Source organism: Peromyscus leucopus, chromosome 12 (genome assembly GCF_004664715.2).
Source record: "Peromyscus leucopus breed LL Stock chromosome 12, UCI_PerLeu_2.1, whole genome shotgun sequence".
Taxonomy (NCBI): Eukaryota; Metazoa; Chordata; class Mammalia; order Rodentia; family Cricetidae; genus Peromyscus; species Peromyscus leucopus.
This window is the reverse complement of record NC_051073.1, coordinates 59,205,003-59,219,942: the sequence shown is the minus strand read 5'-3', so window position 1 is coordinate 59,219,942 and position 14,940 is coordinate 59,205,003. Positions and strand designations below refer to the sequence as shown.

General features: G+C 46.7%; 1 protein-coding gene and 1 pseudogene across 1 annotated transcript in view; one reads left to right on the top strand and one right to left on the bottom strand.

Annotated features, from left to right (window-relative positions):
• The window catches only part of Eaf2 (ELL associated factor 2), a 45,128-nt gene that overhangs the window by 25,366 nt on the left and 4,822 nt on the right, over positions 1–14,940 (bottom strand). The gene's annotated exons all lie outside the window — the stretch shown is intronic.
• On the top strand, positions 3,723–5,822 carry LOC114710734 (annotated as a pseudogene).

Here is a 14,940-nt window from a genome sequence, read left to right as displayed (position 1 = left end):
ATTTAAAATATAAGAACAGTTAGCAAGAAGCCTGCCACGGCCATTCAGTTTGTAAACAATATAAGTCTCTGTGTTTACTTGGTTGGGTCTGAGCGGCTGTGGAACTGGCGGGTAACAAAGATTTGTCCTGACTGTGGGCAAGGCAGGAAAACTCTAGCTACAGAAGGGATATATTCCCCAAAGCTGAGAGAGAGTAGAAAGACCTATAATAAACAATCTACCACTGCATTTGAAGGAAATGTATCATCAAAGAAGAAATCAATGTACACCAAAAAAGATAATCCCAAAGATCAATGAAGCTATGAGCTGTCTCATTAAAAAGACAGACAATAGGGACAAACTCTTAGCTAGCCTAAGAAAAGGAGAGAGAAGACTAAAGTAGTTTTTTTTTAAGAGGCCATTACAATGGACACAACAGAAATGTAAAAGATAGAGATTATTATAAACTACATGCTAACAACTTCAATAATCTAGAATAAAGAGATAAATTCTTCAATATACACATCTTATCAAGATTGAATAGAAACCCTAAATCAATAAAATCCAAGTAATGGGATTGAATTAGTAGGAAAAATCTTCCCATTACAAAAAAGAAAAAAAAAGCCAGGACAAGGATTCACTGCAGAATTCTGCCAGTTAAAGAACTAATATAATAAAATTCTCCAAAAAGTATAACAGGAAGTAGTTCTCACAAATACATTCTATGAAGGCAGAACTACCCAGATACCCAAACTGGAAAAAACAAAATAGAAAAAGAGAATTACCGATCAATATGATTAATAACAGATATAAGGCTCGTCAACAAAATACCAGAGAATTGAATCCAATAATACATAAAAGAATCATTCACCTTGATCAAGTGCAATTCATCCAGAGGTGTCAGGATGTTTCAGTATATGTAAATCAATAAATCTGACATCAACATAATAAAGGACAAAACCATGTTAACATCTCAATTGCTGCAGGAAAGGCATTCAATAAAATTCAAAATTGCTTCATGATAGAAATGTTGAGCAAACCTAATATACAAGGAATATGGCATTTTAAAGGACGTGTATAATAAGCCAATAAACTAACATCATATAATATAGAAGAGATGGAGATTTGTCTATAAGATCAGGACAAGGCAAAGATGCCCACTTTCACCATGTTTATTCAGCACATGCTGGACCTCACCAGGGCCATAAGGCAAAGAAGGGGAATAAATGAAACTGATATACACGCACCACACACAAAGGGGAAAAAACTCAAAGATTAATGAAACTGTGAGTTGACTCTTTGAAAAGAAATCAAATAATCATTGAAGGTGACATGATCTTCCATACAGAGCGACACAAAAATGTTACCAAGGCTATTAGAACTAATAAATAAATCCAACAAAGTTTCAGGATGTAAAAAATCTACATACAAAAGTCATTAGTGTTACTATATGCCAATAGTGTGAAAGACCCCAGCATACTAGCTTAGCCTAACGCCATTTCGAGTAAGGTCTGAAAAGCACGGGGTGTCTACGGCCGGCCACCTGGCCCCAGAAAAGGGTACTAAAGGTCAGAAAAACAACTTGGAGCCAGACAGCAGGCGTGTCGAGCTCGGGGAAAAACCACGAGCTGTCCTGAGTTTGAACCTGGCCTCATTTGAATCGTCCAATCAGAACCCTGTAAACCAAGCTTCTCGTGCTCCTGCTGCCAGACCCTATAAAAACCCTCCACTCCAGCCCGTCGGCGCGACAGTCTCTTGAGCCTCTTGAGGGATTGTGTCGCCCCGGGTACCCGTGTTCCTGAATAAAGCCTCTTGCTGTTTGCATCTGACTTATGGTCTCGGTGTGATCTCTGGGCGAGGGTCTCTCCAGAGGGAAGATTACCTTCGGGGGTCTTTCATTTGGGGGCTCGTCCGGGATCGGAGACCCCCCGCCTCGGGACCACCGACCCACTGTCAGGAGGTAAGCCGGCCGGCCTTGGTGTATGTCATCTCTGTCCTGTCTGAGTGTTGTCGGTTTGTCTGAATGTTGAATGTTGTCTGTTTGCGCCTGAATCGGTCTGGAGTCAGTGGGGCTGAAGGAGCTGACGAGCTCGGACTTCGCCACTGCGACCCTGGAAGACGTTCCACGGGTCTCTGAAGTCCCCTCTGGGCACGGTTGAAGTCCCCTCTGGGGCACGGTTTGAAGTCCCCTCTGGGGCACGGTCTGAAGTCCCCTCTGGGGCACGGTTTGAAGTCCCCTCTGGGGCACGGTCTGAAGTCCCCTCTGGGGCACGGTTTGAAGTCCCCTCTGGGGCACGGTTTTTCGGGGCCACCCCCGAATCAGAAGAATACATGGTGCTGGTAGGGGACGGAGAATTCAAACACTCCGTGTCCCCATCTGAGTTTTTGCTTTCGGTTTTACACCGAAGCCGCGCAGCGTGTGTTAGTCTCATTTGTGTTTGTCTGTCGTCTTTTTTTGTTTTCTGTTTAACCGTTCTCCTCCTAGAAACAGTCATAGGAAGCTGGATCAGCGGATCTCTCCCGCTCCCCGTTCCTCCTGACCCCTCCACCGGCGTATTGTTTCCTCTCCCCGCGTTCCGCCGCTCCGGGGCGGTGCTGGGGGGGCCTCCCCTCCTCGCTCCCCGCTCTCCCCGGCCGTCCGCGTCTCCCGCGCGGGCGGAGGGTCGGGGCTGCGCCGGTCTTTCCCCACCGGGCCCGCCCGCCGGGCCGCGTTTTCCGAGAGCGGCGGCTGTGCTCACTGCGCCCCTGCCGCGGCGCCGGCCGCGACCCCTGCCGCAGCGCCGGCCGCGACCCCGGCGGTTGTGCTCGCGGCGGCGCCCGCGGCGGCCCCTGCTGCGGTGCCGGCCGCGGTGGCTTTAGTTGCGACACCGGCTGCGACCTCCCGCGGCCGCGCCCCCCCGAACCCGCCGCGCGCCCCCGGGTGGGGGAGGAGCGCAGGGGACGGGACAGAGGGGTCCCCCCCCCCCGGAGCAGAGCCGACCTGCGCCTCATCCCTGTGCTGATCCCCGCCCCTCGCCGGAGACTGGAGCGCAGACCCACTCTCCGCCGCGGACCCACAACCTCCCCGACGCCCAGCGACGCCCCACGCCTCGCCACCAGTCCTCGTGCTGTCCCTGCGCCCGCTGCCATCGGGACGCCGTACGCCTTCCCGGGCTCCCTCCTTGGAGCAGGGAGAAGGAAAAGATCGCACCCCGCTCACTGAAAGCGCCAGCGGGCGGAGCAGAGCGGACACCGCGCGCAGGCGTTGTGTGTGCACGTGCAGCGTGGGTCCGCAGCAGGGAGCGCTCGTGGAGGTCCCGTCCCCAAGGGGCGGAGCGCGGGGCATTGAGCTCCCGGCTCCGGTCCCGCAGAGTCCCAGCCGAGCCCGACTGCTGCCGAGGCGGCGGGACGGCGCGCCTGGCGGCCGGGAGGGTGCACTGAAAGAAGCCGGCCAGCTCTGGTCCCGCGGCTCCCGCCTCGGGTTCCGCTTCGGTCCGCGGATCTGCGGAAGAGAGCTCGGACCGCCGACCCAGGCGCGGGAGCCGCCGCCCGTCGGGGAATCTGCGAGTTCCCGTGGGCTGTGTGTGGCGGTTGTGCCCGGAGCGCATCCACTCCTCCACCCGACCCCTCCGTGCCGGCCCTCGCCCTCACGGCGTGCACAAACATGAGCCGGCGAGCAACGACGTGGTGTGCACCGCCTGGCTGAGAAATCGCCTCCCGAGAAGAAGTTGAGGCGCTATGCCTGGAAGAAATGCTGGTTTATACTGCGGAGCGGCCGGATGAGTGGCGACCCAGATGTTCTGGAATACTACAAGAACGAGCACTCCAAGAAACCCTGCGGATCATCAACCTGAACTTGTGTGAGCAGGTGTACAGGCCTGACCTCAACAAGAAAAAGCTGCAGGACAGTTTTTGTTCGATATCAAGCCGAAGCGTACTTTTTACCTGGTGGCTGAGACAGAGGCCGGCATGAATAAGTGGGTCCAGAGCATCTGCCAGATCTGCGGCTTCAATCAGGCTGGGGAGAGCACAGACTCCCTGAGAAACCTTTCTTCAGCCAGTCATGGTTCCCGCTCTTCTCCAGCTGAGGTCAGCGCTCCACTCAGCACCTGCTCCGAGAAAGGAAGTCCTCCGCCCCTTCACACTCTGGCCAGCCCACTCTGTTCACGTTTGAGCCCCCTGTGTCAGGCCACATCCAGCCTGCCTTGTCTACCAGTGCACCTCAGGAGTATCTCTACTTGCACCAGTGCATAAGCGGAAGGACAGAAAATGCGAGGAGTGCCAGCTTCTCTCAGGGCACCCGGCAGAAGAGTGATACAGCCATGCAAAAAACTTGCCCAGGGCAATGGACACTGTGTCAATGGAGTCAGCGGTCAAGTCCATGGCTTCTATAGCCTTCCCAAGCCAAGCCGACACAATACAGAATTCAAAGACAGTACTTACGACCTCCCCCGTAGCCTGGCTTCACATGGCCACACCAAGGGCAGCCTCACAGGGTCCGAGACAGATACTGAGGATGTGTACACCTTCAAGACACCCAGCAACACCCTGTGCCGGGAGTTTGGAGACCTCCTAGTGGACAATATGGATGTTCCAACCACCCTCTCTCAGCCTACCAGATCCCTAGAACATTCACACTGGACAAAAACCACAATACCATGACAATGGCCACTCCTGGAGACTCAGTCATAGCTCCCCCACTCCGCCCCCCCAAGCCAAGTCAGGCAGAAACACCTCGGTGGGGCAGTCCTCAGCAAAGACCTCCAATCAGCGAACATAGTAGATCTGTAGCTGCTACTATTCCCAGACGCAATACCCTCCCCGCAATGGACAACAGCCGACTCCACCGAGCTTCTTCCTGTGAGACCTATGAGTACCCAACTCGAGGCGGAGAGAGTGCCAGTTGGTCTGCTGAATCTCCAGGGAAGACTATCGTGGGTCGATCAGACAGTGCCAGCTCTGATGACAACTATGTGCCCATGAACCCAGGTTCTTCTACCCTGCTGGCTATGGAACGAGCAGGGGACAACTCCCAAAGTGTCTACATCCCCATGAGCCCAGGGCCCCATCACTTTGACCCCCTTGGCTACTCATCCACAGCCCTTCCTATCCATAGAGGTCCCAGCCGAGGAAGTGAGATCCAGCCACCCCCGGTCAATCGCAACCTCAAGCCTGACCGGAAAGCAAAGCCAACACCCCTGGACCTGAGAAACAACACTGTCATCGATGAGCTCCCCTTCACCAAGTCTTGGTCCAGGCTCAACCACACCGCTAACTCCAGCTCCTCCAGTACTGCCGCCACCAGTACAGACTCGGGAGACAGCGAGGAGAACTACGTCCCTCATCCCCTGTTCCCAGTGGCACCAACAGCCCAGCTCCAAAGAAGAGTACTGGCAGTGTGGATTACCTAGCCCTGGACTTCCAGCCAGGCTCCCCGAGCCCTCACCGCAAGCCATCCACATCATCTGTCACATCGGATGAGAAGGTAGACTATGTCCAAGTGGATAAAGAGAAGACCCAGGCCCTGCAGAACACCATGCAGGAGTGGACAGATGTGCGGCAGTCCTCAGAACCTTCCAAGGGTGCCAAGCTGTGATAAAGGAGCCGCCGCCTGTACTACCCGGGCCCTTCTTCATGCCGTCGGATCGCTCCACGAGCGCTGTGAGACCGTGCTGGAAGGGGAGACCATCTCTTGTTTCATAGTGGGAGGTGAGAAGCGTCTGTGCCTGCCACAGATCCTTAACTCAGTGCTGCACGACTTCTCACTGCAGCAGATCAACTCAGTCTGCGATGAGCTGCACATCTATTGCTCACGCTGCACCGCCGACCAGCTGGAGATCCTCAAAGTCATGGGCATCCTGCCCTTCTCCCGCCCTCGTGCGGGCTCATCACCAAGACGGACGCCGAGCGCCTGTGCAACGCGCTGCTCTACGGCGGCGCCTATCCGCCTCCTTGCAAGAAGGAGCTGACGGCCAGCCTGGCGCTGGGCCTGGAGCTCAGCGAGCGCAGCGTCCGCGTGTACCACGAGTGCTTCGGCAAGTGCAAGGGGCTATTGAAGTTTTAATATGTGAATACTCCAGTGAGCTAAATGCCCCCTCACAGGAGTCTGACTCTCACCCCAGGAAGAAAAAGAAGGAAAAGAAGGAGGACATTTTTCGTAGATTTCCAGTGGCCCATTGATCCCTTACCCACTCATCACCAAGGAGGATATAAATGCTATACAAAAGAGACTTGATATCGCGAGAGATCAGCAAATTCAGAGACACACACAAGAGATCATATGGTGACTAATGCAAGATGAAACTCAGCTTGGAAAGTAACAAGGAATAGGATAAACTGGAAGACGAGAAAGAGAGAGAGCGAGAGAGAGAAAGAGAAAGAGAACGGGAACGAGAAAGAGAGAGAGCGAGAGAGAGAAAGAGAACGGGAACGAGAAAGAGAGAGAGCGAGAGAGAGAAAGAGAAAGAGAACGGGTGCGTGAACGTGAGAAAGACAAGAAGCGAGACAAGGACAGAAAGATGATTAGACAATGTGGGGGTTATGAAAGTTACTTCTGTAAAGCATGGGGATGTGAAACAACTGGTAATACCTATTGGAAGCCTTCATCCACTTGGGACCTCATTAGGGTAAAAAGGACTACCCAAGGAGAAAGCCATTCATGGCGTCCCCTTACCCAAGGACGTTGTTGGGGAACTGTCACGTCAGGAAGAGATAACACTTACTGGAAAGGGGGGGCCCCTGTGTAAATTTCACCTGCAACCCCCTGAATATATCTTTTACTCAGAAGGGAAGGGAGATAACACAAGACTGGATTAAAGGTAAAACATGGGGACTTAGACTTTACATGACGGGACGGGACCAGGGAGTCGTATTTACGATTAAGCTTAAAATCACGGAGCCCTCACCTCTATAGGTCCCAACCAGGTTCTCTCTGACCAAAAGCGCCCCTCTTTACCCGCTCTGGCACCCCCGAGGGCTACCCCCGACCCAATTCGGCCATTCGCCCAAGCACGGCTCCGAATGCTACTGTAACCCCAGTCACCCTCTAGCCACCCAGGCCCGGTATCATACTGGGGTGGTGAGAGATAATTCTTTGAAGAACGGCAGGGATGGTTTGAAGGATGGTTCGGGAAGTCCCCCTGGCTCACCACCCTCATCTCCACCCTTATAGGACCCCTTCTGATTTTATTGCTCCTTCTGACGCTCGGGCCCTGCATCCTAAACAGACTTGTCCAATTTATCAGGGAACGTGTTTCTATTGTTCAGACCTTGGTATTGACCCAACAATACCAACGACTCAACCAGGTGGAAATGGAGCCACATCCCTATTCTTCCCATGAATGGAGGATTCCATTCCCTGAGATAAGAAAATGGGGGAATGAAAGACCCCAGCATACTAGCTTAGCCTAACGCCATTTCGAGTAAGGTCTGAAAAGCACGGGGTGTCTACGGCCGGCCACCTGGCCCAGAAAAGGGTACTAAAGGTCAGAAAAACAACTTGGAGCCAGACAGCAGGCGTGTCGAGCTTGGGGAAAAACCACGAGCTGTCCTGAGTTTGAACCTGGCCTCATTTGAATCGTCCAATCAGAACCCTGTAAACCGAGCTTCTCGTGCTCCTGCTGCCAGACCCTATAAAAACCCTCCACTCCAGCCCGTCGGCGCGACAGTCTCTTGAGCCTCTTGAGGGACTGTGTCGCCCCGGGTACCCGTGTTCCTGAATAAAGCCTCTTGCTGTTTGCATCTGACTTATGGTCTCGGTGTGATCTCTGGGCGAGGGTCTCTCCAGAGGGAAGACTACCTTCGGGGGTCTTTCATGTGAACTATTTGAAATAGTAATCAAGAAAGTAATTCTATTTACAATAAGCCATAAAATACATCTAGTAATTAATTAAATGAAATATACAAAAAATAACAGTCTGAAAAATGATAAAAGATACCGAAGAGGATACAAATAAACAGAAAGATATCCTTACCCATAGGTTAGAAAAATCAATATTGTTAAAATGCCTATGCTACCCAAAGTGATTTATAGATTCAGTGTAATTCCTCTCAAAACACCAATGGTATTTGTCAAACAACCAAAATTTATAGAAAACCAAAAATATCCCTGAAGAGCCAATTATTTTGAGCAAAACACAGAGCATGATATATTTGAGTTACAAGAAGTGCTAAAAGCTGAACTAATCAAAGAAGCATAGTGCTAACATAAAAACAAACACATAACCCAATGGAATAGAACAGACAGCCTAGAAATAAGCTACTCAGTAGTAGAGCCCATTGTTTGTTTGTTTCTTGTTTTTTTTTTTTACCAAAATTACTAAAAATATGCATTGCAAAAGAGATAACCTTAAGGAAATGCTATTAAAAAATTAGATATACACAGAATAATAGTTGAATGAAGTTCAGCCTCTTACTAGTTATAAAGATCAACTTAAAATGGATTGAAGACTTAAGTATAAGACTTAAAAAAGCCAGAGGGAATGCTTGTGGACACTGTAGTTGGTAAGGAACTTTTGGACAAAATGTCCAAAGCACAGAAAACAAAAACCAAATAGAGAAGTGGGATTGCTAATAGTTAAAAAAAAAAATCCCCCAATAAAACAAGTAAAATGATCAATAGACTCAAATAAGCATTTATCTAAAGAAGAAATACAAATAGCCAATAAGCACATGAAAACACGTTCAACATCACTAACCCTCTGAAATATTTGTACAATGTGATTATTGTAGCTATATGGAAAACAGTTCGGGGGTTCCACACAAAAAAAGTATACATAGATTTACCTTATGATCTAGCTATCCCAGTTCTGGATGATAAAACCAAATAAACACATTCTCTTCATCACTTATCTAGACTATGATATTGCATTGTTAGCAACAGGAAATAGACTGAAGACAGGCACTGGGCAAGGCCATGTGTTACTATGGAAAGAACCAATCTCAGACAGAGGCTAATGGAGGACAAGAGCCAAAGCCTCCACTTTCTATTACAGCTAAAGTGTAGGGCCTCCACCGCATGGAACTGACACCGGGGAAGGTGGTGTGCCTCAGAAGGTACTCCATGAGGCTTTAAAAACTGCATGGGTGGACACAAATAATCCAGAAAAGACAGGAACAAGAAGGCAGGAGTGAGGAGTCTACTGGTACAAGTCTCATCATCAGTGGTGGTGCCAAAGGGGTGCCTAGGAAGAATCAGTCCTCTGATGATCTCCCCTAGTGTCTTTTTAAGTTTTTATTTAACACTGTGTGTGTGTGGTTGATATATTGTGTACCCTAATAAACTTATCTGGGGGTCAGAGAACAGAACAGCCACTAGATTAGACATAGAGGCCAGACAATGGTGGCACACACAGCTTTAATCCTATCACTTTGGAGGCAGAGATGCATCTGGATCTCTGTGAGTTCAAGGCCACAGTGGAAACAGAGCCAGGTGTGGTGGCACACACCTTTAATCCCAGCACTTGAGATCTCATGTCTTTGCTTGGGAAGGACACATGCCTTTAATCCCAGGAAGTGATGGCAGGAAGCAGAAAGGTATAGAAGGTGTAAGGACAAGGAACTAGAGGCTTTTAAGCAGTTCAGCTAAAACCCTCAGGGGTGAGGACTCAGAGGTTTTCATTCTGAGGATTCGTGGAAACAGGATCGGCTGAGGAGTAGTCAAGGTGAGGTTGGCTGTAGCTTGTTCTGCTTCTCTGATCTTCCAGCTTTCACCCTAATATCTGGCTCTGGGTTTTTTTTTTATTAATAAGACCATTTAGCAATTCAAGGTGTGTGTGTGCGTGTGTGTGTGTGTGTGTGTGTGTGTGTGTGTGTGTGTGTGTGAGAGAGAGAGAGAGAGAGAGAGACAGAGACAGAGAGAGACAGAGAGAGACAGAGACAGAGACAGAGAGAGAGAAAGAATGCATTCCGTAGCACATCTATGGTCAGACGACATCTTTATTGTATTAGCTTTCTCCTTCCACCTTCTGTGGGTCCCCAGAATTGAACCAGGTTCCAGGCTTGCACAGCAAGCACCTTTCACCCTCTGAGCCACACAGCCATCTCTCCCAACAGTGTCTTCTAAGTCACTCTAAGTCAACATGGAAACAACAACAAAAATAGTTTTAAAAAGTGGCAATAAGCATCACATTCTTATGTAGCTGTGGACTACATTCTGTTCTAAGCACTTTACTCATATTAATTCATTGAATCTTTATAACAACTTTATGAGACAATTGTTATCTTTATATCAGAAAAATGAGGCACAAAAGGCTTGATAATTTGCCCAAGTTTACACAGTTGGTAAGTGGCAGAGGCAGACTTAAACACAGGAAGTCCAATTCCAGATGTATGACTTTGAACTTCTTTGAAATGGAGCTATGACTTGTTATGCAAAAGGATCAAACAGTCAAGTGTTTGGTCACTCCAACCCAACCTGACTGCCTCCATGGGTCCACCACCTCTGGGGTATCTGTAGCTACCTGTCAACAACTTTCTTGTTCTACTTCTAGAACTGAAGGGATGCTGAACAGTGGACAGGAGACTAGAGCACCAGATACGAGGTGGATTCAGATGGGAAAGAAACTTTGGGAGAAGCCAAGAAAATGATTTCAATTCCCTTTCTACACAAACTGCTGCAATTCCCTACTAAACAGAAGACAAAGCACCAGTTCTTTAACATGACCTATGAGTCTCCAGCTCCATGATCTGATTCCATCTCTACAAAGGCTTTTTTGTATGTGCTATCTCATACATGCTTTACCATAGCCCCTTGAGACACTCCTAGTCTCAGTTTATTGGGAAAGACACCGCACTGTGAGGGAAGACATCTCTGCCCTAAGTTACACAGAGTGGAGCAAGAATTTTATTGCTGGTGTCCAGACTCTAACTCCCATGTCTCATTCCATCAGAGTGTGTCACAGCCATGAGTAGCGATTTGGAATGAGGACAGCAAGGCCCATTTTTAAAATGCTCAAATGATCTGAGGCAAAATAACTGAATTTCTTTTAATAGAATACAGGTGGCATTTGTGTATGTGTGGATTTTTATAATGTTGTGATATGCTGTGCAGAGATTAATTATTACTTATAATTGAACAATCTGTATTTATATGAAGCATATACCCATGATTACATATATATAATAAAGCAGGGCTAAGTAGAATTAGCTGCTATTTTGGACCCAGAGTACTCTTCCTTTTTTTTTTTTTTTTTTTTTTTTATCAAAATGGAGACTTAATACCAGACGGTGGAGGCCCATGCTTTTAATCCCAGCACTCAAGAGGCAGAGGCAGGTGAATCTCTGTGTTCAAGGCCAGCCTGGTCTACAGAGTGAGTTCCTGTCTCAAAAAAAAAAACAAAAAGAGGGGAAAAAGGAGACTTAAAAGCAAACTTTGTAACATGGTATCTCTTATTTGAGGTGGGTGTTTCTTGGAATAAGAGGGAATCTAGGTTAGAAGAAATAAAATCTTACTTATACTCTTCTTCTCCATATGCTCCTTCGCCTACTTGGTTAAGCGAGCAACTCTGTTTGGGTGGTATCTTTGGTCGTCATCTTTATCCTGCCTGATGTCTGGTCCCTCAGCTGCTCTGCCACACCAGACACACAACCATTACCCCTAAGCCTCACATGTCCAGTTATCTGTCCAGCCGCTTCCCAAAGGTTGAGTCATGTCCTACGATTAAGTCATTCCTGACTGAGAAATGGCTCGCCCACACCTGCTTGTCACAGTTCAGAAGGCAGTAGGGCTCCTTAAAGAGTTTCTTTCCCCTTAACAGAAAGAGATAAATTCAGACCTTCCCTTTCTCGGCAAAGCTAGAGAAAAGAGTTGGTGTTCCTGTTTTCGTATGTTCTCACATGTTACAAACTCCTTTGTGTTGTCCTCTAAACAGGATCTCAGTTCTGCCTTCAAAATTGTTTACTTTTGGGGCAGAAAAGATGGCTCCATACTTAAGACCACATGCTGCTCTTGCAGAAGACCTGAGTGTAGCTTCCAGCTCCTTTGCAGGCTCACAGACGCCTATAATTTCAGCTCCAGGTGATCCAATGCCCTCTTTTGGCCTCCACTAACACCTACACTTAAGTACACACACACACACACACACACACACACACACACACACACACACACACACACAAATTAATGTTTTTAAATTAAATCTTTTAAAATAATGTTTATTTGTAGCTCAACTTCATTTCCTACACCATATCAGAAGTTGTGGAAGGAACATTCTGTCTGTTATTCCGTGTTTGACATTTGTAGTATCTCTGTTAGTTTGTTTAAGTGTACAGGTACGGTGTGCACTGTCCGAAACAGGCTGGGCAGGAAAGAACGCAGGGGACCTCTTAGAACTCCAGACTACTCCATGTCCTCTGAGCCCCTCCCTTCCACCTAGAAGGAGACTCACTGAGAACAGAAATTGCAGATATTCGGAGGGAAGCACGTCCCACGGGAGAAGAACAGGTCCCAGCAGGCCAAAGGCACCCCACCTCCCTAAGGGAAAAAAATGAGGAGAGCTACCCAAGCAAGGCCAGTTAGAGGAGGTTTCAGATGGTTTATGGAAAAGCAAGGCCCATCACAAGCCCTTGCTAGATAACTCTGCTGCAAATGTGAGTGAGCAGATCTGATCCCTGGGATGGAATAAAGTAATAAATGTGGGAGTTTTAGAATCCAGAGGACCTGCTCTGCCAGTTACTAATAGGAGAGATAATGCCCCTCACTGGACCCCTTCCTCCTAGGTAAAACTGGAGACTATGAAAATTAAAGTCCTTGAGAGAGTGTCTGGCATGGAGTGAGCAACGTGAAGTGTACGCTATTGGAATATGGGGTGAACCCCAAACCCCACTGGAGCAGAGTCCTGAATGTTACCTATTAGCTTTATACTTATGTGCAAATTATTTACTCTCTTCAAGCCTCAGTTTCCTTCTCTATAAAAGAGGAACTAACTCCTAGTACTTGTTGTAGAGATTAAGTAAAATTAAGTGAGTAATATATGAAAATCACTAAGCAGCATGTAGGACCATCCATTCCACATCCAATAAATGTCTGTTATCATTATTATTTATTATTTTTAAAAATGATTATAAAACTTACAAATGAACAGTATTTAACTGGTCTATAGTCTTCATTTTTATTTGTTTATTCTATTTGGTAATACCAAAAAAAAAAAAGAATGGGATTTAAACATCTACCTTACCAAAAGAACCATCAGAACCTGAAATCATTCTTGTTTTAAAAAATTAATTTTATTTTATTTTATTTGGTTTTTGGAGACAGGGTTTCTCTGTGTGGCTTTGTGCCTTTCCTGGAACTCACTTGGTAGCCTAGGCTGGCCTTGAACTCACAGAGATCTGCCTGGCTCTGCCTCCCGAGTGCTGGGATTAAAGGTATGTGCCACGACTGCCCGGCAATTAATTTTATTTTTAAATTGTGTGTGTGTGTAGGTATGTGCACACAAGTACAGATGCATGTGGAGCTTGGAAGGTGATAGTTAATTCCTACCATTGTTTTTTACATTTCAGAAATTTATAAGCCATAGATTTGAAAATATAGGCTAGTCCAACAGCCATTTATTTAAGAGGATTTATACTGAGACCATAATCAGACGTGGTAGATCAGAACTCTTCACTAAACAGGATAAGAATGAACAAAATAATGTTTATCAATACATAGAAGAATTGTCATAGAAGAGCAATATAAGGGATGAAATAGGAAGGTTGTAATTTGAAAGACAAATACTCTATATGGCAAAGACAGCCCACCTACAGTTCTAGGGCAAACTAATTGCCACTGATTAATGCCACCACAGGCTGAAACAACAGGACAGCAGTTCCCATTGAGAACTTAAAGCTTTTCAGTCACTTTAAAATTAAGTGGCTCTTTTTCTTTGAGTGGCTGGGAGGTAGGGAGGACATGAGAGGAGGTCGAGGGAAGGTAGCTGGGAGGGGCGGGAGGGGGGAAAGGGATTGGAAAGTTTAATTATTTCTATTAAAACATATTTCATGAGAGTATAAAAACTGAAAATAAAATTGAATGACTCATCCAGGTTGTTCCTTATAAACACCATAAAGCAAATAAGGCTTGAAACTGCTGAATAAATTTACAAATGGTATAGAAACGCCAGAATCTGAAAATTTTCCACAATAGAGGATTTCAAAAGCTAACTTAGCCATGACATCGCATAGTGAATTGATTCACTTTCTTCAGCTCCTATGGAAACAAAGGAGAAATATTCAAAACTCATATACACATACAGAGCTCTACCTTAAGAAAACCTTCAGAAGCAGCAACTGATTCCATCCGACATAGTAGTGGGGTCTCAGGAAGTGGTATTGAGTCACAAAAGTAAGAAAAGGACAGCAGACTAGAAGATAAAACTTGCTGCACCTATAACCATGACACACCAGCTCACTGATCCATGTAAGACAACGTGGATTGGCCATCTCCAAACTATTCCCACCATAAAATTAAAGGCAAAATGTCTCAAAAAGTTCAGGATTTTCTTTATAGGGAACACAAAATCATGAAGTTGGTTTTCTCCATAACTTTCTCTGTAACAGATGAAGTCAGAATTTAAAAAAAGAAAAAAAAAAAGACCCTGAATAATAAGACATTTCTAACTCAAGGACTGAACTGAGAAAGCTTGTATTTTATGCAAGTAGCACTGGTTGTGTTATGCACACGCATTTGGAAAATTCTGAAACCAGGGAAAATGTTTGGCTATGGGATCCAGAACTACTATCTTCAGTCCAGTCCCTAAGCTACAGGTCTGAATTTCTCTAATTCAAACTTCCAAAATCTGAAATGCTCCAAAATGCTAATCTTTTCAGGTCAAACATGACACCACAAATGGAAAATTCTACATCATAGACTGCTTCATGTACAGAGTTATTATAAATATGACAAACAATTATTTTTAGGCTATGTGTATAAAGTATGTATGGAAGATGAACAAATTTTGTATTTTAGCAAAGCGCAAGGCCCTGGGTTCAGTCCTCAGCTCC